Below are 26,994 nucleotides of genomic sequence, written 5' to 3'. Positions count from 1 at the left end.
TCAGACAGGCATTCGAATATGTCCTCCCGGCACAAATTGAGAAGGACAAGCAATTTGATTAGACACTTTAAGTGCTTTTGAAATCTCGTTCCTTGCCCTTACAGTCACTGTCATTTTTCATGCGAGCATATCTTCTGTGGCCAACAGCCCTCATGTATTCTCTCACTACATCTACCAACCTTCTTTTAGGTCTTCCATAAACTCTGTTGTCTGCCAGCTTTATCCTCATCCCTTCAATCTTACCGGAAAATATGTTTTGGTTTCCACCATTAGCATTTGCTGGTTAAAAAAAAAAAACTATTTTCATCCAATCTCATTTCAAGGGTCAGAATTGACCACAATCACTACTAGGTTCACAAATTTTGTAACAATTGACACAAAATAAATTTTATAGATAAGCATTTTTGTTAACATTTTTTAATGCTGTGAAATGTACAAACTGGTCAAATTTGCCTACGTAACAGTATTTTTTTTGTATTCAAAGGCAAGGAATCAAGAGGGGTTTTTTTACTCACAAAAGAATGAGGAAAAATATTTTCTGACCATATATACATCAACTATGTTTATCAGACTAACTGGGGTACAGCGTACAGGTTTTGCATACTACGTGCCACTTCACTGAGTGGCCGAGCACTGCGGGCATCTTCCTCATGACTCATTTAACTAGGTAAACCAAGCCAAATCTTAATGGGTTATTCAAAAACACAACAGGACTTCCGTAAGGCTTGGAAAGAAAGCTCAGTGGTGGTAGTTGGTTGCAAAGCAAGACTGCAATGTTGAACTCCCCCAATTTGAATGCATTCATCATGCATATATACATTTTACGCAGTGCTCAGAGGGAGATTTCCTGAAGGTCAAGTTTTCCAATATACGACTTGGTAAACGAATGCAAGATACAGTAATTACATAGGCGGTGGCTCTTCTCGCTAGCTCAGGGCTAGTGTGCCTGTGATGCCTGTTCCCTATCGGGGACACGGTCGCTTTGCCCTGGGGCTGCTCCGGTCCCTTGCTTCCCACATGCCTACTGTGTATCTGAGTGCTTTGTGCGGTAGCGACCCTTGGATGCTTGGGGTTCTGGGTAGTGCTAGGGGCTTCTCTGGGGCGTGTCTTGTGGTGCAATTTAAGACCCCTGCTGTGGGTAACATGGGTGGAGTCTACTTCTGCATCTGACCCTTTTTTTACCAGTCTTGGCATAAACCATGTTGAAACATACAACAGAAATAAGAATAATGACTTATTTAATTACATTCCTTTTATACAAATATTCATCTTGACCACAATCGACAACATTCAAGCTGCCCCCTTCCAGCACACTAATATGCTGTCATACAACACACTCCGCTACATTCTGGTCTGTTAGAAAGTGAAAGCAAAAGATCAGGTAATGCAAAAGTATTTTTGCAAATTCTTGCCTCAAACCATTCTAATAATTGTTTTGTTAGTCTGTAAGTATTATCAGTCAATATAATCAGTGTTGTGTGGCTCTTTTGTCTCATTGTTTCTGCCGGCACTTTGTATGTGAGCATGCATATTAAAGCAAGGCAGCCAGCTGTGAAAACAGCTTAATTGCCAGTAATCACTTCTGATGGAACATGTTTCCACTATTTGCCTCCATTAAGGATGCCTTCCTTCTCCTTCTACATCAGCCAACTGCTGCTGCCGCTTGGTGCCAAGTGGAGCGCGCGGGATGATGAACGTGCATGCCGTTGAGTGAAATTTTGGTGATTACAATACTTTCTTTGCACTTTACTTTTACACTTGGGCCAGATACTTAAACTGATTTTAGGATTAGTGATGAAAACAAATGAGAATATCATGGAAGACATGGGGCTATGGGTTTGTAGACAGCGCATTGGGAAAATCTGCCACAACCTAATTTTGTGCGGACCTTGCTGCGCCACTTTGGGAATTTGAATGACCGCTTTGCACAAAGGTAGATGCTAAGGGGTGCCCAGGGAGTTTTCTTGGAGATAGGGGCAGCGGAATACCAATTTGGTGGCTGAAAGCTGCTCAAAAAAGATACTTCAGCAAAATATTTCTAAACAATGGGGGAGGTTGTCTAATAACAAGCAGTCAGATCTTGAGGACATATGTCTTGAATGTCAGATATGTTCATTAATAGCAAAAGTATATACACAAAACATGGTCATTCTATACATTTTAGTTATGCTGGGTATTATTTCATTGATAAGATGACATTTTAAAGTATGGCATTTCTTAAAAAGTTAAAACTAAGCACCATAATGGTCTTGTGGCACACACACTGCAGGTCCAACATGGTATAATCAACAATAGAATTTTCTCATGCCATTGACTATAATACTCAGCCATCAAAATTATGACAAATTATATTCTTAGCTCAACCAAAAACAGAGTTGTTTTGACAGTGAAGGCGACAATGCCATAACACATAAGCAAAAGATGTCAACTTACCTTCAAAATTGGTTTGAAAATTACAGCATTCCACTTTTAGTCTTGCCATGTCTGATGTGTCCTAAACAAGAAGTAAAATCATCTTATGAGAACATAGGGATAAACAAATAAATCTTATATTTTATGCAAGTCCAAAATATCTATACATATATATACTTATATACTGCATAGTTTTAGGTATTTTCATAATTCTGGGCCAAAGTCAACTGGGATGAAGTCTTCCTCACCCTTGGTTGATGGATAGTAAATTACATATACATTCAAGGGGCTTTTTGCCCAAATTATATCTTTATTATAATTTATATTTTAACCTAGGTTTTTATCATACCAAGTCTGCTAAAAGTGATTTCCATGAGTGGAGTGTCGACAGTCATAATAAAAGCTGTTTTTTGTCCAACTCGGCAGTGGGGTTCAGCCAATAGGATTGTGTTCTTGCTTCATAGAATTATTTAAAAAAAGACATAAAATATACATTTTAAAAGATATGAGATGTACTTGTTATTCTAGACCACTAAAAGTGTTGATGACTTTTAAAATAAGTTTGCTTTTATACTGCTGGATGTATTCAATTTTTAAAAAAGGAGAAACGACCAAAAACATTAATTTACATATTTTCCCAAATTCAAAACATGTAATGCATATACAGTAATGATTTATCTCACAGGGCCACAGTGCCAGAATCATTTTCATATTTGATTAATTGTCAAGCCAGACACTGAATCCCTAATTGCTCCTGATGAGCTGCTTGGCACCTTTCATGAGAGCTGCCATCAGTGTATTAACACCAGAGTGAGCCACTGAATGATCAGCAATATTGCAAAGCACTTTAGACACACAATGATAAATGGAGTATGATGAAAATGCAATGCATTCACTATACTAATCATTCAAGAACAATAAGTTCCATATCTGACTTGATTACACTTTTTGGAAAAGTTAATTATTAAGAACAAGCAAATACCAAAAGTACACAAGCTTTTTTCAGCAGCTTCCACTTATGAAATCTGAATTCAGAAAAAGGTTCAAGTATCAGTAACTTCATGCAAAAATAATACATTTAAAGCAGTGAAGATTTTGCACAACACCACTATCGATAATAGTGCGACACACAGAATATTGATGGTGCTTCCTCATAATACTGGGGAAGTACGACTTTCTGTGCAACTGGGGATAAAGGAGATCATGGCTTTATCAGTGCCCTACAGCTGACTAGCAGCCAGTATAGGGTGTAGTCTGCCTTTCGTCCTGTGTCAGCTGGGATAGGCTGCGGCAACCCCCACTACCCTCACGAGGATGTGCGGTACGGAAGATGGATAACTTGATCAAGATAAATAATCAGAATAATTCATAGAGAAATCATCATTTTCGCCTTCATTTCAACTCATTTGGTTTTCAAAGTCCTGCTTGGCTACCAGTAAATATATTCAGCATGTAGACATTTAATTCTTCCTGTTAGTCCACAGCATGGCCAGAGGTGAGCTTTAATAGGGATCAATGGCACTTTATCTGGGACAGGATCCACGCACATCACAAACAAAATAGCAGTGGATTTAATTAGAAGGAGAACTTCCAGTGACTGGCACGGGGAATTAAATTAAAGGATTAATGCAGAGGTTCACTGGCCCTTTTTTTGTATTGCAGTTTCTGGATATGTATGAGGCTTTTCATATCAGGAATCAATACCTCGTCTGGACTGAGGTCATGAACAGGATGGCTGGAGGATATTGCTGTTGCACATTTGGAGAGAAATTGTAAAAACAGTGATTCTCAGGAATCCTAGTGCATAACTGTATTAATTTTTTTCAGCTCATTAGGCATATAGCGTCTCCTCACATTCTTAAACTATATCCAAACATCAGGTGTATAGCATGTATTCCCCACCACATAGGCCTACAGAACAGCAGAGCGATCCTCTATAAAACCACTTACAGGTCTCCCCCATCAGCCTGGCAAAGAGGCTAAAAGGCTGGGGGGCCCAGTAGAGCCCCACTGTGCAACCTGAGGTGTGTGTTTTAGCCTAATGAAATGGGATCTCAATAGAAAATAATCCTTGTAACAAGATTGAACGGGGACACCCATGTCAATATTAGCAAATGGGATTGGTGGCTTTGCATGCACGTGCACACATGCCGTCTGCATGTTGTCATACCTGTGTGTCCATTTGTGTCTCCACCCAGGCTTTAAATGTTTTGGCTACACCTCAAGGATCCGGGTGGGGAACCACAATTATGTCCCAAACCTCCTCAAGTAGCCCTTTGCTCCAAAGTTTACCAATTAATCTGTCACAGATGCGCCAAGGAGGTTTTAAAAAAACAAAGTAGCACTGCTGTGTCAACAAAATAGTGGCAAAAGCTAAAAAGCACATTGTAAAAATGTAGATAAATGAAGAATTGAAGAGAAAGCAGTGACCACATGAGTGGTTTGACCCTGGAAGTGAAAAAAACAGGAAAAGGAAGAACTAACTTCATCAGACACAAAAATAATTAAACAGAAAATAAAACAATAAAAGTTTTTACTAAGTGGTAGGGAGCAGGTTTTGGACTAAATTAAACTCATCTTCTGACCCCAATGGATGAAATACATTTGAGTTAACCTTACCTCCTCTGTGTAATCCTCTAATCTTCCCTTTCAAAAGCCTCACCTCACACTATACTTGCCACACATGGTGCATATTTAGCTAATTGACTGCACTCAGCCAGTCCTCAGACATGAATGATGATTTAACAAAATAAAAGCACTTAAATGTTTGTTTTGCAGTTTTTGCTCTGTGTCAAATACCATCTTGTTACTGTATACTGTAAATGGGATTTTAATCAGTAGATAGGTTTTATACTGTGTATAGGTCTACTATGTTGTATTTATTGCTGTTACACTGCTGCACAAGAGCAGCACCACATTGTTGTTGTACCATGTACAATGACAATAAAGCTTTGTATTCAAATGACATTAAACTCTATTCATATTGATAAATCATAAAGTGCCAGAAGTCTCTTAACACATACATCTTATTTGATTAATTAATAGGTATGGAAATATATTAATGACAAAACATTTTATTTCATTAAAATATATTCTTTTTAGCACATCATCCCATCAAGCTGCCAAATGTTGAATAACATTTGCTTTCCATGAGAGCAGAAAACAACAATTTATTTGCATATCTCATCTCATTTTCTGAACCACTTTATCCTCATTAGGGTTGCAGGGGGTGCTGGAGCCTATCCCAGCTGACTCCGGGCAATAGGCGAGGGACACCCTGAATCGGTGGCCAGCTGGTTGCAGGGCACAAGGAGACAGACAACCATGTGCACTCTCACCCATACCTAAGGGCAATTTAGAGTGTCCAATCAGCCTGCCATGCATGCTTTTGGAATGCGGGAGGAAACCAGAGTACCCAGAGGAAATCCATGCAGGCACAGGGAGAATATGTAAACTCCACACAGGTGGACATGACCTGGATTTGAACCCAGGACCCCTCAGCTGTGAGGCTGACGTGCTAACCACTCACGCCACCGGGCCACCCCTTGTTAATAATAACAATAATTAAAGACAACTTCAGCGTACATAGGGAAACTCCATGTGATGTGTATAAAATCTGAAATGGCACTCCTATGGTCTATTCACATATCCTTTCTATAGATAGGCCAACACACAGCTGTGTGGCAGATTAGAAGCAGGAAGCAGACAGGCAGTCATCACAGCTCTTGTCCTCCCCGGGCAGTCGACACCCAGATTCCGGCAGACATCATCCTATCTCCCAAATCACTTTCAGCTCGAGGCCACGTCCATTGAGACATAAAAACAACAGCTAAAACAGTTGCATCATTTGCAGTTGGTATTTGGTCAGGAAATTAGTCATCTCTTCTCTTTTTACTACCCAAATAAAAGTGCATCTCAACAAATTAGAATATATTAGAAAATGGGGTGTATTTTTATAATTTTGAAGCCCCTTTTAAAGAAAATTTAAATTGTTCAATTTTGTGAAGTTTGTCAACAATATTATACTTTTATGTCAAGTCATATTTGTAATTGATTCATTGTCATTTTAAGGAAAGAGCAAGTAGGCAGCCTGGCAGTGGGAGTGGTTAGCGCGTCGGCCTCACAGCTCTGGGGTCCTGGGTTCAACTCCAGGTCGATCCACCTGTGTGGAGTTTGCATGTTCTCCCCGGGCCTGCGTGGATTTCCTCTGGGTACTCCTGTTTCCTCCCACATTCCAAAAAAATGCATTGTAGGCTGATTGGACACTCTAAAATTGACCCTAGGTATGGGTGTGACTGTGCATGGTTGTCCGTCTCCTTGTGCCCTGCGATCGGCTGGCCACCGATTCAGGGTGTCCCCCCCTCTGGCCCGGAGGCAGCTGGGATTGGCTCCAGCACTCCCCGCGACCCTAATGAGGATAAGCGGTTCAGAAAATGAGATGAGATGTGAAAAGAGCAAGTATTTAAAAGACCACAAATAAAGTGCCCATCTGAGTATAGTATTTTAGTGTGCCTTCAGATCTACAATAAACAAATTACCTGGCAGATTAATTGGCGATCCTGCCATAGTCAAATATGACACAATTACACTACATTTCAAACATATGTGCTGGTGGTAATTGAGTGTTCCAGTGGACTTGGCATAGCTTTGTATGGTAAGTGTCTTTGCAGTTGCTGCTCTGTCCTGCTAACAGCAATCAGATTGCATGTACTCCCTCACCTTTCCATCTCTCCTAATCACCAATTAGGAGTCTATTAGCTTGGCTTGGCAGCTCATTTGCTCTGGAGGTGGACAGGGATGTGGGACCCCCAGCTCATCTTAGTAGGCTCCAGGAAAGTGGCATAACAATGTGTTCCCAACAAATTCATTTTCCTACAGTGTGGACATTTTCTATCTTGAGCACGTGAAGTGGCTCACTGTTTGGAACCAAAAGCCCCAAAGGGAAAATGGAGGGTTTCTACTGTAGGACTCTCAAAACAATTTTGGTCAACCTCATACTTGTCACTTCATTTCTCTTTTCATCACCATGCCGTTGATGAGAAAATGATTAGGGAGTCCCGTTTGCCAATCTCACAGGAATCCTTTAAGAGTTCTTAGGATGCGCACAACTGCTTGCTGCCTCTTTTTGTAAGAGGGCCAGCGAAGGTGAGCTATGTAGGGAGCTCTGAAGAAGTACGATGGCAGATGAAGCCCAGACTGAGTAGCGTGCAATGCACTAAACAGTCCCCCAGAACCATCTGAAATGACTCCGCTGGCATTCTAGTTGAGAACAAAAGCTCTGAGCAACTTGTTAAAGCCAATAGCTCCCTCTGCCCCCTTTTCTGGTTAATGTCACACCAGAGGCTCATGGTTAAGAGTTAGTTCAGCATGTGCATATGTAAAAAATAAAGAAAAAAATAAATAAATACTCAAGTGCCATCAGGAACAGTACAACAGTGTTTGAAGAGAGATGTGGGCTGAGGCTGGGTCACATGTGTGCAACATTTTTAATAGGGCACTTAGTAGCATTTTTTTTATTTGAATCTGTCTTCCAATAAATAAAATTGCAATGTACACAGAACATCTGAGGTTTAGTATAATATTCTGTATCCCCAGGTTAAATTTGATATAGAAACACTGCACGGTTTGAATGCATTGAACTGGCTACACAATAAGCAACAAGTGTAGCAGGGTCTTCTAATGAAGGATTTGATGTGTTTTTGCCACTTGCAGTTGAAATTTTATTTTCAAACTAAATATGGCACACAGAGAATTGTTATACTGCAAAACTCTGCCAAGTCCTTTGGTCCAGTCAATTTACTCAAGTGCATAATGGCTTAAAGTATCACTGTACACTTCAATTGTATGAGCTTTATAGTACTTAATCCATAGAAATGCTGTCTTCCACAACTGAAAAAATCAAAAGCCAGTTTCACACAGTCTTATCAAAAATTTGCTCCATGAAAAACTCAGCGAAGTGGGACGTTGCCGTGCTTGAAGTGAACAAACTTCACAAAGCCATCACAATGGGGACAACAAGCTCCGAAGATGCGTGTAGGTGTTGGCGTGACAGTTACAATGGCTTTCAACACAAAAGGACAAATCAACTATAGCTAATGTATATTTTGCCTTTGTCTTTAGTTTTATTTTGTTATTTCATTTCCAATATGCTGGCATCTGCAGTCTCTGCAATCTCCATGGATCCCATGAGCATGTACAAGCAATTAAAACAATAGCATCTTTACGCCCCTGCAACCAATAAACAAGCTAATGTCACCGCTCTATAAAGACACTGAGCGTCTGGGGCAATACCCCAGCTGGATTAGAATACAGCTCTGCGCTTTTAATACCTAGCCATAAAGAAGGTTTAAAGAAATGCATGCACTTTATTAAAGAGACTCTGAGGAAATAATATCAAATACATAACCAAGACAACACACTCAAGTTGGATATAAATGCAGACAGTATTATTTATCAACCACCATTCTGCATTCCTAGGGTCTTGGGGTGAAAAAAAATGTTTCTTTTACATATAATTTTAAAAGAAGTGATGGCTATTGCTTAATTAGCCATGCATATTTAGAAAGAAGCACATTCTCTTGAGATTCTATGAGTACACCGAGTAAGACAGCTGTTTTGGGTCCTTTTAAGAGAAAATGCCCATCTTCAAGCAAATCATCCAAGTGCCTAATTTTGACATGGCTGAGGCTCAAAACATAACCATAAATATTTTTTTTCTGTGGTGCTGACGCTGGCACAGAGGAAGCGTCAGTTCAAGCCCCACCAAGTTAATCCCAGACAGCCGCAAGTGCCATTTGGGGCACAACCTGAGAATTCGGCTCTGCTGAAGTGCAGCAAAACTAAAAGGCAAGATTTGTGGTGAACTTTAGCACTTTAAGTCCTTTCCATGAGGCAGTTCTTTGGGGGAAAAATCTTCAAAATAGCAGGAAAAATGGCACTGAGAGACTCAAAATATGTGCTGACAAGGACATTATGAACCTTTTTGTTTCTGATTCCAATCATTAGCCATCCAGCACAACCTTTTTCTTTTACTCACACTTTACAGAAGTCAATTTTCACTTTATTCTGTTTTACAATAAGTCAGAGGGGACTTTTTTTCTCAAATGAGCCGTGCAGCTGGGCAAACAGAACCCCAAACCCATGCTAAGGTCAGTATAAAATGTGGTAGCAGTAGAGAGAAGGTTGGAGAGTCGAGGCAAAGCACAACATTATTGAAGGTCATTTTATGGTTAATGGTTGAGATAGGGGGGTCAAAAAAAAAGAAAACCGAACAAAAGTAGTGTGGCCCAAACTATGATTACCCTACACACTAACAAATGTAAAGCATGTTCATTTCTTAAGTATTGTACACATTCAGACCGAGAAAAGTATGCTGTTTGGACTAAATGATGTAAATTTTGCTCTGGTTTTTAGTCCAGATTTTGGGGAATTATTCATTATTATTATATTATTTTACATTAGAACTGGGTTACTGGTGCTACCATTAGGCATTCCTTGTGTAAGAGAAAACCGTAAAACAAGCACTCACAATGCAAGCAATGGATGTTCTTTTAGTATTTTGTGGCTTGTTCATCCCCTTAATTTCCATCTTTTGCTTTGATGTGCAAGCCTGAACAACTTACAAATCAGGGGCCTTGAAGACGCGCACACTTAAAGGAGCCAGTGATGATGCCAAAAACACTGAAAGAGAGAATTGGGACTACGCAGGGATGTTTTGTTAACACATTATGTCTAGTTCACATCAAACAAGACGCGCATCGACTGATGTCTCCTGACAGGCGTCTGACCGTATCCCTTGGTGGGTACGCTGAAAACACACACTCATTGTGCGCTTGGCAAACAGATGACAGGAACCTCCCTGATGATGTTCACAAAAAGTTTATGAAGGCAAACTGCACTGTTTGTATTGTTACCCAGTACATACATACAGTAGCTGGATTGGACTCACAAGTTAAAGTAAAACATAATTGTTTATTTTGGGCTCATGTACAAATATACATGCTATTTTAATTGTGCAGCTTGTTGGCACAAAATATTACTAGGGTTTCAAGGTGTTAAATACATTTTCAGCAGATTTTCTTTTTTTTTTTTTTTAAAGCAAGCACTCTATTTGCTACTATTGCATTACTGAGGTATTTTTATCATTAAAATATTGTAACTGCAGACAAAGATTATTTTTTTTCTCATTTGTCAGGAATTACCTGATTCTGCCACTCATCATAAGTGTTGTTATTAATCAATCACCTTCGAAAGCAAACCCTTTCTATCTATTGTTATCCAAGTCGAGTAGACGATCACTGCTACGCAAACATTATTAATTAAAACATAGATTTAGTTGTTGTTGGTTTTTTGTTTTTGTTTTTTAAATAGGAAAGTTTGTTTTAAAGATTGTGCCAAATGAAGAGATGGAACAAAGGAGCGAACCTCTTGGAGCAGGTTAAGTTAATAGCAGCATTTGCATTAAACTACTTTGCAGCTACCATTTTTTAAGGCAGGTAGAAAGGTCAGTCTGGCCAAACCCAACAAAAACATTGCCTTTAATCTGTAACACAGAGCTCTCTGGCAAAACACTTGGTCCCAGGACAGTATAAGAAAAAGCTAAAACCAGAAGATTATAAAACCTCAAAAGTATCGCTGACACTACACTCATCAAGAGTAAGAATCGTGTAAATCATTCAAGATCTTTTCCAATGAAGGAAGCTATGAGATGCCAGAGTGCCATATACACATTTACTAAACTATTTACAAATAAAGTACTACTGATTTGTAAACTTGATTTGGATTTTCATGATTCTAAACTCACCCACTTTATGTAATCTTCATGCAATCTTCAGCTTTCTGCAGCAATCTGCAGTAATTAACAACTCATTTCGAAGGCTTATCTCTCTCTGCCCCCATCCTGGGCTGTCTCTTACCCAGGAGTGAAGACTTAACAAATGGCTTTAATAGGCAGATCACCGTTAACCAAAAGTCTAGCGGGACACCTCACGACTCTGACCACAGAGCAAATATGAGTAATTTGTATACAAGTCTTCTGGGAGCCATAAGATCCACAAAGGGAGAAAATACTTTATGTAATTACTTGAGAAAATATCCTGGTAGAACACATGGGGATATGCTGTACAGTGAAAAGGCAAACTGAGGGAAGACATGATGTGGCACTGTATTCCAAGTGGCGGTTCAGTCATTTTGTGGCAAGCCTTTGAGAAAATCACGTAGACTTTTCAAAAACAGATTTACTCACATGGAAAATGAAAGCACGTTCAGTCCCCCTAAAGACTTCAAGATATATGGCTGCTTTTGTAATTACCACGGGTCAGTTCCTAAATTGAGAGGTTCAATATACCGGTGATTCCAGGCTAAGCCTTCCACTGTAAGACTTTCTGAGGCACTTTTTCTTGTATGGCTGGCATTCCATTTAGCATATGCACATACCTATGTGTGTACATTCTCTGTGCACGTGCTCTCGGTGATATATGAGTTTCATGTAGAATGGAAAGAGCCCTCATCGCCAGCTGCTGGCTGCCATTCACACCTGAGAGGAGCCATGTCCTGATGAGAATTAATGTACTCTGACATCCTGTGGGATGCTGGCAGCCTCCAGAGGCCCTAATGAAGAAATACAACCTTGGCAAAAGAGAGGGGGGCACATCACAAACTGCCCTATGGCCCGGGGGAGGGTATCTAGAGAGGGCATTCATTGGTGGCGAAGGCTTGGAGCAAGGATACGCAGGGGGTAAAACGACGTAGAGCCTTTAAACTCTGTTTTCACAACTAATGATGTTTACTTATTGTTGACATTTGTTGACTCTTATTTCAATTTTTCTTTCGAAACATTTTCAAGGTTTCTTGAAGTGACATGATGTTTGGCAAATGGAATGTGAGAGCCAACCAAGCGCACTGTGAGAATGAGATATGACAACCTCTGGAGAAAGTGTCTGTACATTATCCCAAATATCAGCCTTCCTGTTTGGACTTTCCTCCCACATCTCCAAAACATGCATGGTGGGCTGGTTGAACACTCTAAATTGCCCCTCGCTACATATGAGTGTGGGCGTGAATGGTTGTTCATTTCCTTGTGCCTTGCGATTGACTGGCAGCCAATTTAAGGTGTAGCCCACCTACTGCCCATTGTTGGCTGGGACAGTCTCTAGTGATGCCGCCGCCCTTCTGAGTATAAGCAAAATGGAAAATGAATGAATGAAAATATCCATATATTTTTAAATGTGACACATATAATACTTCACCAATTTTAGCACCAATTTTCCATAAATTGTCTAAAAGACTATATAATTTACGAAAGGATGATTGCTATGGACTATGGGAAGCAAACAAGTCTCCTATTCTTTAGCCACTTTTTCTGATTCCAGGATAGTATTGGATTTCCCCAAATATAGAGAATGAAAAAAAATCGGAGTACTTTGCCAATTCTAATCGGATTTCAAGCATCTTTGCAATTTTGGAAAGTCGTTCAAAAGCACAACAAGGACAGACCGATATCTGAGAATCCCATTTTACAATTTTCGACCACAATGCCTAGCATCATTTTAAAGGCTCACATGTATGCCTTGAAATGGCATATTGTTCCAGAGCCTTTTTTTTTGCTTTCACCACTTCTACTTATTCAGAACTAGTGAACAAAAGAGGGTCTGTTAAGTCGTTATCAATAAGTCTTCCAACCTTTTTAATTAAGCATGCAGGAATTGTAACCAGCTCATTAAAAACAAATAATCCATCATATTTTACAGAACTCCAGAGAATTAACCAAATTACCTGCAGGTTACATTTTGTGACCTTAAAGAATGACTTTGAGAGATGGGTGTAAAGGTCTTGGAGGTTAGAAGAACAACCCCTTCATGTCATCTCTGTTGTAGAATAGGTCACAAATATAAATAATTGGACTTTCTCAAGCCATTATTAAAATTCATTAAACCAGCAGATACATCATCCCAAAATGGTAACCGCTTGAATGCTAGTTGACCTGTATTCAACCAAAATAAAGTCCAAGTCTTCTTCTATTTTAAGGTGGCAAAAAATGTACAGCACACCTAGTATGAGAAAATAAATGAGACAAAACCATGTTCATAGATGTCAAGTGAAAAAGAATGCTGCTACTATAGCTTCATTTGCACTGACTGAAACAATAGCTAATGCTACTTAAATAGTGCAAAACATTGCTATTAAATAAACAAAGTTGAAATAAAACATCTTGAATCATCATCAGAAATAAATATTGTATTTAATTTGGTTTGGTTATTAATGAGATGTTTAAGATATGTGTACAAAATATGCTTTACACAATGGTTGACAATTATAAGATGTTCTATATTATTTTCCTTGACTCATTGTTTTTGGGGTTTTCTTGCAGCATGTATCATCAATTTATCTTCTTTTTTTTCCTATTCTGCACAGCATGCAATATTTTTGAGGAGCACAAAAGAAAATTGTCATTTAACAGACACTTTTCCACCCTAAAACACGTGAAGAGGGGAGCTGAAACAAAAAGTCGATTTCCAATGACAAATGCTGCTATAGCCATAACAAAAGGACTGTCTGAAACAGTCAAGGTAAGGTGAGTGGAACTCTGTCTATTATTGCAGCCTTGAATTTTACTGCATTAAAAATGAAGAAATTCACTAAACCAAGCATTGTCTTGGTTTATAATACTCCATATGGGAAATTAGAAAACTTTTAAGATCATAAAATAAAGTGTTGTGGGATTAAATGAGACAGGCGATTGTACTTAATATTTGGCATCCATCAGACTTGAACTTTCAATGTGTTCCTGTGCTTCTGCAAAGATACTAACAAGGGCCAGCAGCCTCTGGATCTCCTCAGAGTCTTGGCTAGTTAGCCAAAAACCACCAGGAAGTGGCGGTAAGAGTTGAACCAGATGGAATTCTAAACGTGTGTCCATGTGACGTCAGAGAAACCAACATGTATCATTAGCGTGACCACAAGCCTTAGCCACAGGATTTTCTGTCCATTTAAAATCATCAGCAAGGGAATGTGACAATGACCAGATTGTCCAGAGGAGTTCATTAGAAGTTCCTTCATCTACCTTTCATAAGATGCTCGGGCTAACAGGATATGTGTATGCATTGCAATTCATTCTGAATAATGTGGTGTAAATTAATTGTGGGAAATTCATAAAAAGCACTCCGATTTTGTGAGGATGAAAAACTGCAATCTAAATAAGATAGAAGGTTTTTGCTTGATAGCAGAAAATGATGTATAATTCTCAGTTTCCTTCAATCGGGACACGTGATCGCAAAAAAAGCCGTTGACTGGTTATTGTGGATTGATTCAATCTTAAATAAGTAAGGATACAGTGGCATCTTGAGATACAAATGATTTGGATGAATCAATACGTATACACAGGTCCTTTTTATGTTGAGCTCCAAGTATGCAAATGAGATGAGTGCTTTATAGTGGATTCAAATCATCTAATTTCACAATAAACAGCTGTTCCTTTTATTGAATAACTCCTCAAAATAGAGCTTTCAACCTAGAAATAAAACTAAGAGAATTAAACTTTGTGCATTTTTCTTTAAATTACATTAACTAGCCTCAGTGTCTACAATTTTATGAAAGAATTAACAATTGTCATGAAAAAAAATGAAATACAATAATACAGTCTTAATGCTGATTCAAAATGCACGTAAATGTCATTTGCCTGCATGACACATCTGAAACGACACTGTCAAAAAGTGCCAATTAGAAAAATAAATAAAATCAAAACATGAAGGACAAGCCCCATTTTTTTTGTGGAAAGAATACTGTAATGATTAACACCAAAATATATTTTTCATCCTGTAACTGTACAATTTTTGTCTAATACATCTTCATAAGGAGCATGCTTCCCTCCATCAACATATTCACTTGTCAAGGGCCAAAAATGTGCAATGGGACGAGGCAGATAATTATGATAGAGAGAACTGCTTGTTTCCTTTGGCTCTGGTGTTTGGACAGAAGTTTCTCCTTCATCCTCCATTAAAATGTCCCACACTTTTGTCAAAATAGTCCCTTCACTGTGGCTGTCAGAGACGTATGCAGATGAGAGTTACTCTTTGCCCGCCGTCTTTTGGGCAAACATCACTTCCAGCTGAGTAAACAAGCTTCAACCGATCAAGAAATGTATGACAGAGGGCTCGAGTTTCTGGTCAAACAACATTGGCCATAAACACACATACTGTAATAGCAGTCTCTTTGATGATATAGCGCCTCTATAGATGAGAAAAGGTAGGCTAATATATAACATACTTTAAAGACACAAAACGTCTAAATTATGGGAGAAAGAGCATATTAGGTACTTAATGAGACGTAATTAATATGGGCGTTAAGTTACTGCCTATGATTTATATACTCTTCCCTGTATGGATGTTAATGAAAGAGCATAAACTTAAGGAGAAAAGAAAAAAATGTCTGCATCATTAAAAGAGACACAACAAATCTTAATCAAGGTTGTGTTTTAATTGGCGTGAGTGCAGGTTTATGGAAAAGTCAATTAGCCTCTCGACACCAGTATGATGTGCTCATTTTGCAGCAGCAGCTCAGCTTTACTCTGACCCTTCATCCCTACATGATCATCAAGAGGGCAGACCCTTAGCCTCTCATTATTAAAGCCGTTATACTGCTCACAATGGACATGTGCAAGACCCAATATTATTGTGTTTGTGTTTGAGAGAAAATCTCAATATTGGAAACTAAATATTAATAGCCGAAGCGGGAGTTTGAAACATAAGCCATCCCAAAAAAAGTTTTGGCATTTTTTGCTAATATTCAGTTGGACTTGATAGCATTAGTTGGGTAAAGTTATGTGTGTGTTTTAAACAAGCGTTATATATTTTTAAGAAACAATCATTTCCAAGGAATTGCAGATAATCAAAGAAGGTGTGCATGGCTGACCACCTTCCAATGTTGTTTCAACATTTTCGCCTAAGAACCTTTTTTAGATGACCTGGAAGTGTTTGGAAATAATGTTGTTCAATCCTGAAAATGCCTATTAAAGACGGCTCAATAAAACTTGTAGGCCACGAACAGAAAGGGGGTGGATTTCCCAGAATCCCTTATGAGAAGGAAAATTTAGGGGAGAGACCAAGAACAGTTTAAGAAGACACCTGAGACTTACAATAAATGATTTAAATTTCCAAATAGGGTGACAAATTAAGCTTCTCAGTTGTGTGAATCAACATATGAGGCATATTTAATGCACCAAACCTGAATCTAAAAGCCATCACAAATTGTGTGCATAGTTGCAATGGGTAACTCATTTTACTGAGAATCAACACTTTGATGAAAACAAAATATTTCTCAAAACTTTAGGTTTGAAAAGCAATGCTCTAGCGAGCCCTTGCATTCTTGCACACACCGTATGCCTTGAATTGAATAGTAACAAGTTTTTCTCAAAAGTTGACTTTTGTCATTTTTGCTTTTGACTCTGGTTTGATAAGAGGTTCACGTGGAGTTCAAATGTAGCATCAGGGATTGTTCGAGCCGTCTTTGGCTGTGAGGTGTCTGTAAGGAGTGGCCAGGGAGGTATACTTTCAATTAGAGTGATTTATGGGAGACTTTATGGAGCTTATTACACGTGGGTTAAGACTGTGACTTTTCCGCTCTGTTGCGGCGGTCATTTGCGTGTTGGTTACATGAAGAAGAATAGGACGTGTGGCGATATCAAATCGCTTTGTGACTGTCATCAATCTAAAATAACTTGCACCTTATTAGTCTTAATGAACTACATCTTCAGGATGTAGGTCCTTTTCAAGTGACCACCCAGAAAAAGTCAATGACAAAAATATTCCCCACTGTGCTCAAAGGAGCACATTTAGAAATAGGGGAGAAACAACAATGTACTGCATATGGTTAAGAAATATAACTGTCTACCATCTACACAACTTGTATTCTGCAACACCTTTTTACAAGCGGCCATCAATTTGCCAAGAACCATACAAAATAACACCTTTTCTTTTTTACTAGCCCATTCTTTCATGTTTCCTATGGAAAAAAATACACACAGGTAAACCAGGTTCTTACATGATAGTCAAGTGATGTTGTGTGTTGCTCGTTACTAAAAATGATACAGCAGAAGTGTGAACAAAATGATTTCCTGTTCCGGTGAGTTGGTTTTGTGAGTGTGGATCCATTACCTGGTGTTCCATTGTGAATTGCTAACTAATATTTTATCTTCCTTGTCCATCTTAGTCCCTTTTGCTGTGGAATTTATAAGCTTCTGTTCTGTCACTATAGACAGGTGGCCTTGGGATTAAAGACTGTTTTACCAATATAATAATTGCACAAGTCAGAACATGCCAATTGGGAGATAACTGGTCACAAGTGGAGTAAAAGTTCTCCAATATCTGTTGGCCTGAGAGAGTGCATAACCGGAATTATTGCTGATTTGATAGACAGATAACTGGTGAAGTGTCCATGGGCTTTAAACAATAAAAGCCATCCAATCAGACAGTATACATTAAGGTTGTCATTCACCAAAGCAGAACCCCCACTCAATCTTTCCCCCCACAATAGAAACATTGCTTCATTTCCCGTCTACATGGCTGAGCTGCCTAATTTTACGCCAGGCTTTGAAGGCAATTTCACATCGCCTGCGTCCTCTCTGATTTCAACTTGGTATGCATTATTTACACAGAAACGACTGCATGAGTGGGTGTGGTTGGTGAAGGTCTAGGTCTATCAGAACACTCCTTGCCCCAGGTAATTATCCAGACGTCTTAGTGCGGGCCGTTGATGAAATGTGCGCATGTTTATGCACATGAAGGAGGATTACACGTTCAAACAGTCCAAGCACTATTTCACTTCCTTGCTGTGTAATTATAAACGGATTAGGCTGCGTTCAAAATGCAAAGACACCCCCTTCTTTACAATCATATCCTGTTCCAAATAATATTGTCTGTATGAACACGCGCCCTTGTCTTATCTCATGGTATTTTCTTTTGGAAGTGGAAAACAAACCAACAAGGTGCTTTTGACTTTTGAAAGACAAAGAAATAAGTTCAAATAACAATATCTATTACAAATTCATGAAACTCCTCTGTGTTAAAGTCATAATAGGCTGCGGGCAATGAGAGGGATGGCACAGTGAATTAATTATGCTGGAAAATAGAGAGGGGCCTATGATTGGCCTGTCAGAGGTTTTTTCCCTCTGCTAGTCTGCCAACCCCATACAGTAATCGGCAGCATCACTAATTGAGATATAGCAGCTCACATTTAGTTTTTGTCTCATCTTATTTTCTGAACCGCTTTATCCTCACTAGGATCGTGGGGGGGTGCTGAAGCCGATCCCAGCTGTCTTCGGGCCAGAGGCAGGGCAGACAACCTGAATTGGTGGCCAGCCAATCGCAGGGCACAAGGAGACAAACAACCATTCAGGCTCACACTCATACCTAGGGGAAATTTTGAGTGTCCAATCAGCCTACCATGCATGTCTTTGGAATGTGGGATGTAACCGGAGTACCCGGAGGAAACCCACGCAGGCCCGGGGAGAACATGCAAACTCCACACAGGGGGACGTGACCTGGATTTGAACCCAGGACCCAGGAGCTTTAAAGGCCAACACGCTAACCACTCGCACCACCGGGCCGCGCTATATATAGATATGTATATATGTACATAATCACAAGTAATTTAAAGAAAAGTAGAATAAAAAAATAAATACAACCACTGAAATGTCACATGTACTAAGCGCAAAGCCCATCACCTCTGACTCAAAGTTAGTTCTATTGCAGATAAGTTTCTTTGTCGGTGGTATGCATGTGTTCCAGCATTCTGTTGGCTTTAATCAGGGAGAGTGTTTTTGCTTCACAATGCCTTAATGCCTTCAGAAGGGCAATATTACAGCTGAGGGAGCCTTCTGGCACATTAGAGATGTGGAGGTTGAGAGTGCGTGCCCAAGTCATTCCCACAATAAGGAAGAGTTACACCAGAGACAGAAACAATAACGGCGCTTCCTCCACAATGGTGCCCCGTGCGCCTAAATGCAGAAAAATGACAGGAGGCGTTGTTCCCAGCTGCATTACTTTTGAGTTACGGAGAGGATTTGCAATTCAAAGAGCACGAGGAGTGCTGACCACAACACTAACACATTTGCCCACTGAGGCAAATAAGACTTGGGGCAATTTGCTGCACCTTTTGCTGGGAAACACACTTTTGGGCCGAGTTATGTAAAATACAAGCATGATAAATACCAAAGCTAATAAGGCTGAATTTAATTTTCAGAGGGAAAGATAAAGGTGTTAACTCTACGTCAAGGCCTTCGTTTTTGTTAAAGCTACTTTGATGGAATTGGCCTTGATTATTTTGCAAAGTAGCTTAAATGGCCTATTTGTAAATGAATGTTTAGCATATTTGCTTAACCAATAAAATCACCATACAAGACTTTCTTTGACATATCCTTTGGATTTGCATTTTTCTGGAGCAATCAAAAAAGTTCAACTGGCAACGAAACTTTTTCTCTTATTTGAAAAATATTTTACTTCAAATGACACAGTCTAATAGCTTCTACCTGAACTATTAATCATAGTAAGCTTCCATATGGCTGAGCAACATGTGAATTGAGCCAAACTTGCTGATTGTTCATAACTAGGCTCAATTAATCAGCCTCATCAGTTCTCGAGCTGCTGTGCTCGGCTCTGTCTTTTGAGAGACATCTTTACTAATATAGTACTTCGAACAGTAGAGTCCATATCTATGAGTTAAATTACAGATGGGTACAAATGCTTTTTTTGTCCAAAGTCAAGGGAGAAGGTGTGAACAAATATTTGATTTAAAGCTGGCTGTGAAATCTTTTTTTCCTCTTGATCTCCTGCCATAATGTCTTTTTAGCCACTTTCCACAAAATCTGAAAAACTGCAGTAGTAAAGATTTACTCATTGGCTGCCACTGATGATGATAGATGAACCAGAATTGTCCGATAAATGGCCAATTTTTACATCAGCCACACAGTAACTTTGGCATATTACAACACTTTAAAGACGAAATGACACACACAAAAATCTTTATACCGTTCTAACGGCTTCAATGCAATTACATAAATGAACTTCTTGACTGCCAATGATAGCAAAAGACATCCAATCTATTTTGATCATGGCCACCCACCCAGTCAAAATTGAAGTTTTTGGTATTAGGGAAACATGACCATTTAATGCCAGCCACAGCAGAGAAATTGAATTTGAGTGAATGAGTAAGAAGTCATATTTCCGCATTGGTCTACCACCTCCTTTGTAGCACTCATCTTTAAACATGAGTCTATGAAATAGACATATTTCAGGGTTCAACCCTATGAGTCATAAGTCAGCCTTTTCTTGACAGCTACCACATTCACCCTTTCCAACAGGTTAAAATGGTGTTGTCCACACCTAAGTCAGGCGATAAAACCACTGCACCAGGTGGCGACTCTATATTAAATTATTCCTAACTAATGGCTTATAATAGCAGATAATAGAAATAATTGCAAAATTCCCCTAAACATTTTTATTGTTATGTATGTATTTATTTTCCCACAACATGGGGCCTACCACTGGCTTTGCAAGTTTTCTGGGGAAAACCATGTATTCAGTTGTTGATCAATAACTGATTTACTGACTGCGATGGGTCTTGCATACCTTAATTTTCCTGTCACACCTGACTATAAGCCTGCCGCACCAAATTTGGCAACCATAAGCCGTAGGGGTCAAAGAAGAGGTAAAATACCTGCTTATGTCAAAATTAGAATACTTTTTAGTTTCACATACACAGACACCCAACTAATCATTTTCTCGTCATTGTCACACTGAGTGCACAATAGGAGGCTTTACAAAAACAACAATATTTTCATAGAGGTCAACCATGAATAGGCAATATTTATCCAAGTGTAGTAACTATTGTACAATCAAAATATATTATGAGGGGAAAGGCCTATCTCAGTATAAACCTGATGGATTGATTGACTGACTGAATGACCTATGTGAGAAGGCAAAAGCCACTTTCTCATGCAAAAACAATCAATTAGTGCTTCAGGTGGGATCCATGACTGCTCATCAGCATTCACTGGGATCAAGGTGAAAAGATGAGAGTACACGAGATGCTGAATAACTATTAATAATCTTTGCCCCACTGAAAATTTGGGAATATTTGTTTTCACAACGCCTCTCTCTCTCTTATTTCAAGACATATACATTTTTGTAGGGTACACATTTCATCCCGAAACAAAAAATATGCCTCAATGTATATTCAACTGCAAATATACGCGAGAAAAGTGTGGTTCAGGCAGCGAAACTTATTGGAAGTGAGGGAAAAAGGTCACTTGACGATGTCTGACAGCCTCAAACAAGCCAGTGAGCCACATAAGTGGAGATAATTATCACACCCTCCATGCCCAGCTCAACACTTCATTACACTCCAGCCCAGATTTAGTTTAAAGTCATTTTGATTGTGTTTGACTTGAGCAATAAGCAAGGCTGTTGGACCAGAGTCGATCTGCATTTGTGTGTGAGTCAAACCAATAGCATCTGGCTTTCACATTACATTTGAGGCTGACTTTTAAGGAAAAGTGCTGGAAGTGAATGAAAACCCTGCCCTCTGCCTGTGCAAATTGGACATTTTCCAAGAATGTATTTCACAAAATAAAAAGATACTTTAATATGTTGCCAATCCTTATTCATTTGTCAGGCACTGAGGACTTAAACATCCCCCAGAAATAACAAGCTCTTTTGCATTTAAAAGACAGTGGAATATATATTTAAATATGACTAGTTGAAAGATTCTTTTTTGACCCAAAAAGCTTCCTATGGCATGAGGATATGAGGATATTTCCCTTATGTTATACCTTCCATCGCAAGTTTCGTAAAACAGCGAAAATGACACATAGCAAGGAGCCAGATGATGGATGAGTGTAGAAAACCCAAAATATGGCATCTTCATTAACGCACAAAATGTGAAATGAAATTTGGACATAAAAAATGAATTTACTTTGTTTACATTTTTTTAATAATTAGCCTTTTTTTTACAATCTGCCGGAATATGCTTTTATGTGAAAACTAAATATGTCTCAGCACTTGGTCAACAAACCCGGTATTTGGTTCAAGTGCCTGTGATCTGTGTCTTTCATTGTCAAGGCTTGAAGTAAATTTATTTAAATGTATAGCTTTTTTATTGTTCAATGGACTTTCCATTAGCTAATACAACTTCCACTGAATTCTTGTGTACATGTTTGAAAATGCTGGTTTGTATTGCTTTTTTAGTAACTCTTTGTGTCCATATGTACTTTTGACAAACACACAGTCAATTTGTTTCAGAGTGAAAATTCCAATTTAACTACTCCCTTTTCCTTGTCAAAGATGGAAAATTCAAACCTCATCTTTATTAAATTTTGTGTAATTCATAGGTTGTTTACTTTCCATGCTTTTACCTAAGAATTCCTGGGAAACCATGGCAGAGAACAGCTCAAACTACAACAGAGACAGGAGCAGTAAGGTAAATAAAACGATAGTAGTTCTGTGGTCTCAAAGGACGTTTAGTCAATGCCAGACCTAATCTTTTTACTACCCGATTGTATCACATGGCAGTTCAACATGTTACTTCCAACAGGGAGCTGCATATAGTGTGACCTTTGCCAAAATCCTCAAAGCAAACTGTCACTAAGCCCCCAAATCTACATCACACAAGCACCATCTGCACAAGAGTTGATTTACTGTCAAACCAAAGTCTTGTTAGCAGCTCAAACAAAACGACTGCACGGAATGGAAATAGATATGATTGTACAACATAATACAAAAACAAATCTCTTACCCGCTAACAGGGGGCACAGAGACTCTATTCAGGATCTACAACTTTTCTTCTTCTACCTCCCTGTACTAAGCCTGTCACACAATAAGCAATGTAATATCCCTTAAATAATATTACTGCCAGACAAAACACTGTATGCTAGGATATAGACATGGGGGTAGCTAGGGAAAGGGGGATGGGGTGGTGTGACCTACTCATGGGAAAGCTTTTCATTTTTCTTTAATGGATCAAACCTGTAAAGGTCTGTGATGTTTCCTCAACTGTGGATCATAGCTAATCTCTCATGGCTGAGTGATAGGCTGTGGAATCAAACCTCGGGGGGAGTTTATTCACTCTGTGGAACATTCCAAGTTTTTGGTATAGCCAAACAAACTGCCTGGTGAACACATGACCTCCATCCCTGGTTTTAAAAGTAACTATTCATAAAATAAATATAGATCTGGATCAGAGGTGGGCAATTCAGTCCTCGAGGGCCGGTGTGGGTGCAGGATTTTGTTCCAACCGATCCAACACAGACAGTTTAACCAATTAGATTTCTGCTGAAATAAGAAGCACCTGACTGAAATCCACTGATTGTATATGTAACATACCAGATTTGGTGGAAAGGTTTCCTATTAGGGGTTGGAACGAAAACCTGCACCCACTGCAGCCCTTTGTGGAATTAATTGCCCAGGTCTGATCGAGATGCTTTGTAGGGCTAAAAAAAAATGCTAATTTTTCCCAGGAATGCCAGATTTGGTATTGGCCAATAGTTACTAATATCTGTGACATTCAGATTAGATTTTTTTAGAAAACGTTTTATTACTGCAGTTTTCAAAGCCTATGCAAACTCTCCTACTTGGAAAAAAAGGACTTATAATCTGTAGTATGCCAGTATATCTATCCAACTGTTAGTATGGGTGTCACCATGTTTGTTGGATTCTTTCTGAAAAGGTAAAAGGAGCATGGAGGGATTTTGATATTTTCACATTGACTAATTGTGGGATGGTCATCATACTTAATATCATTTAAAAAAAATAGCACGGCTTGAAAGAACTCCTTTCAGTAAACGAGAGTGAGAAAAAAGACCCAACTGTAATTTTATCACTTTGCATCAAAAATAAAAGTACTCTTATAAGTACATATATGCATACATTACCTTTTAGGCCTTTCCCACTAATCGACTTCTGTGCTATGATAAACGGTCCCATGCCTCCACAGGACCACCTACCCAGCAGGAAAATCGGGTCACGCACCTGGAAGCCGGTCCCAGCCACAAACTAACAAATGGAGTATGATTAAGGGGAGTTATTACTTGGGACCTTGGCTCATACTGAAGCCAGTAATTTCAATTCTATTTTATGCTCTCTATTAGTTGTAAAAGCAAACGACAAAATTCTGCCAAAAAGAATCTTTGCCAGACAACCCAGAATCTCGTAAACAAACATGAGCACAAGGAGCAAAATACACAGGCGATATTTATCCTTTGCTCGAGGAGTCAAATAACGTGAAATATTATTGAAGGATATTAATGCTTGTAAGACTGAATTGCAAAAGTGGTGGTTCCATTTATGCCAGCTATTATTTTGTATCTTAACATAAATCTAAAACTAAAAAAAATACATGGGTTCAAGAATAGTTTTGTTAGCATTATCTTCTCTGTGATAGGTACCATTTCTAAAACCCTTCATCCACTGTCACTTCCCACTGTGACACATTAATTCAAACTTCCCAGATGGAGACTATCCCAGGTCATGAATCCATAATGGCCCAAAATAAGTCATATTCTCACTGCTTGATATATACCATGGTGAATAAATACAACATATCCATCAAACGCTGTCTATTGAAATGTGGCTCTATGGAGACAGTTTTGAGGCATTCAGCCAACAATCACAACATAGCAAAAAGGTTGAAATTAGAATAGTGCACAGAAAAGTGCAAACCAAGTTTGAACTTTGAATGAAAGTCCAACCACATTGTTGAAAGCAGTAGTTTTTGGAATTAACAGCATGTGCCCTGTGAGTAGATGGCAGTGCCGATAAAGTGGTTGTGCTAAGTAGAGGTTAGCTCTCGGGTCTAGATAAAAATCAGCAAAAGCTACAAGCTTGAATTAAGTACAAAACTCATAACATGGGACATGGAGAGAAAGTTGAAATGAATGCAGTTACACCCTTTTTATCCTCTTTTTTGGTTGCGCCAGAAGGTTCATGAATCAAATGGTGAGGAGGGGAAATACATTGGGAAAAAAAAGAAAAGAAGATGGGAAAGTTGCTGTCTTCAAAGTGGTACCTCTACTTAAAAAAATATTTCAACAGAAGTGGTTTCATAGGTTAAATTTTTCGTGAGAAGACTCAAATTTTACATGTAAATGCCCATATCCTTGCCAAAGTCCCCTATCTCCTATTTCAGTGCATGGGAAATGATCTAAAACATTACATAGGACACAAAAATGTGGGGAGTGATCTAAAGATTACATAGGACAACAACAACAATTAATTCCAATGTTAAGCAAATTGTTTTTTAATCTGGATTTTTGTCTCCAAAATGTTATGGATTTTTGCTCTGTACTGTATGTGTGCCCTCCTCAAGACAAGCTGTGCTCATATGTCTCTTTTTGGCTCCTGGTGAGCTCTGATGGTTCCCGGTTGACTAATGGTGCTGTTGACTGATGGCAAGCTATTAACAGATGTTAACAAAACGATAAAGTCAACAAATGTGGTCCGTATTACAACGCTAAAACAAACGTTCAGTAGGTGTGTTTTTAGAGGAAGACAATGGAGTAAATAAAGAGAGCTAACTATTTGGGAAAGAAACAATATTCAAGGCAGTAAATGCCATACTTCTCAGAACATCTGATCACATACATAACATATTGGGTTCCATTGATGGCGATAGACATCCAATCCATAATAACTGTGTAGGTGTGATCACTATCAATTATTGAATGATTTGTCAGCCCTCTCAGTCAAAATGTATTGAATGTTTATTGCCATAAATGGAAGCAAAAGAGTGAAGTTTCTGTACTTCTTTTCCATAAAGTAACCCAAGTTAGTTGGGTACTATCCCAACTCACCATGTTTTGGATAATTATTCACCTGCTGCTATGATGCATTATGTCAGTCGTTATCCATACCACTTATCCTCAAAAAGTCAAAGAGGTGCCGGAGCCTGATATTGTGCATGATGGGATAATACCTAAATTGGTTGCCAGCCAAATCACAAGTGACTAATTCACAAAACAAACTTTCACACTCGCAATCACAACTAAGGAGAATTTTAAATGTTCGGTCAGTCCAGCATGCATGTTTTTGGGATATGGAATAACTATTTGTCATTGTAACAAGTATAACAAAATTGTGTTCCAGGTGCATCCACCTTGGGAGGAAACTTAAATATCTGGAGAAAGCCCACGCAAGCACAAGGAAAACATGCAAACTACACACAGGAAGGGCCTGGAATTGAATGTTTGATACCAAAACTGTGAGGTGTTGCACTAGTCATTCACCCACCATGCCCCATTCCTGTATTACTTAGCACCAATGTACAATATTATGTAACTACAGTATATTACACTGTCCAGTTTGCTGTGTATATACTTGTATTCTAATAAGCTGTGGGTTGTCAGTTCAGTACCACACCAAGAATTCACCCTCCATTTCCTTAGCTGAATAAAAGAATAGTTTTTAAATGAAAAATGAAATAATTCTGGAAGTAAAGATATATGAATGTTGCCTATAAATGCAACATTTGGCAAGAATCTGCTACTACGGTCTGTAAATGTTTAGTAAAAGGAGTCTGCGCACATTTAACTACAATTAC

General features: G+C 38.8%; 1 long non-coding RNA gene across 13 annotated transcripts in view; it reads right to left on the bottom strand.

Annotated features, from left to right (window-relative positions):
• The window catches only part of LOC144090620 (uncharacterized), a 129,749-nt gene that overhangs the window by 76,304 nt on the left and 26,451 nt on the right, over positions 1 to 26,994 (bottom strand). For 8 of the 13 annotated variants that reach the window (XR_013305462.1, XR_013305468.1, XR_013305470.1 and 5 more), the window contains exons 1-2: positions 5,032 to 5,132; positions 2,434 to 2,494 (exon numbers count right to left, since the gene is read on the bottom strand). This is a non-coding gene — a long non-coding RNA (uncharacterized LOC144090620). Of the gene's footprint in view, positions 1 to 2,433; positions 2,495 to 4,582; positions 4,817 to 5,031; positions 5,133 to 26,994 lie in introns of those variants that run through there. The other 5 variants (XR_013305465.1, XR_013305460.1, XR_013305459.1 and 2 more) reach the window with 2 other exon arrangements.

Source organism: Stigmatopora argus, chromosome 2 (assembly GCF_051989625.1).
Source record: "Stigmatopora argus isolate UIUO_Sarg chromosome 2, RoL_Sarg_1.0, whole genome shotgun sequence".
In the NCBI taxonomy this organism is placed as follows: domain Eukaryota; kingdom Metazoa; phylum Chordata; class Actinopteri; order Syngnathiformes; family Syngnathidae; genus Stigmatopora; species Stigmatopora argus.
Note: the sequence above shows the minus strand (reverse complement) of the source record. Positions and strands in the feature narration are given on the sequence as shown.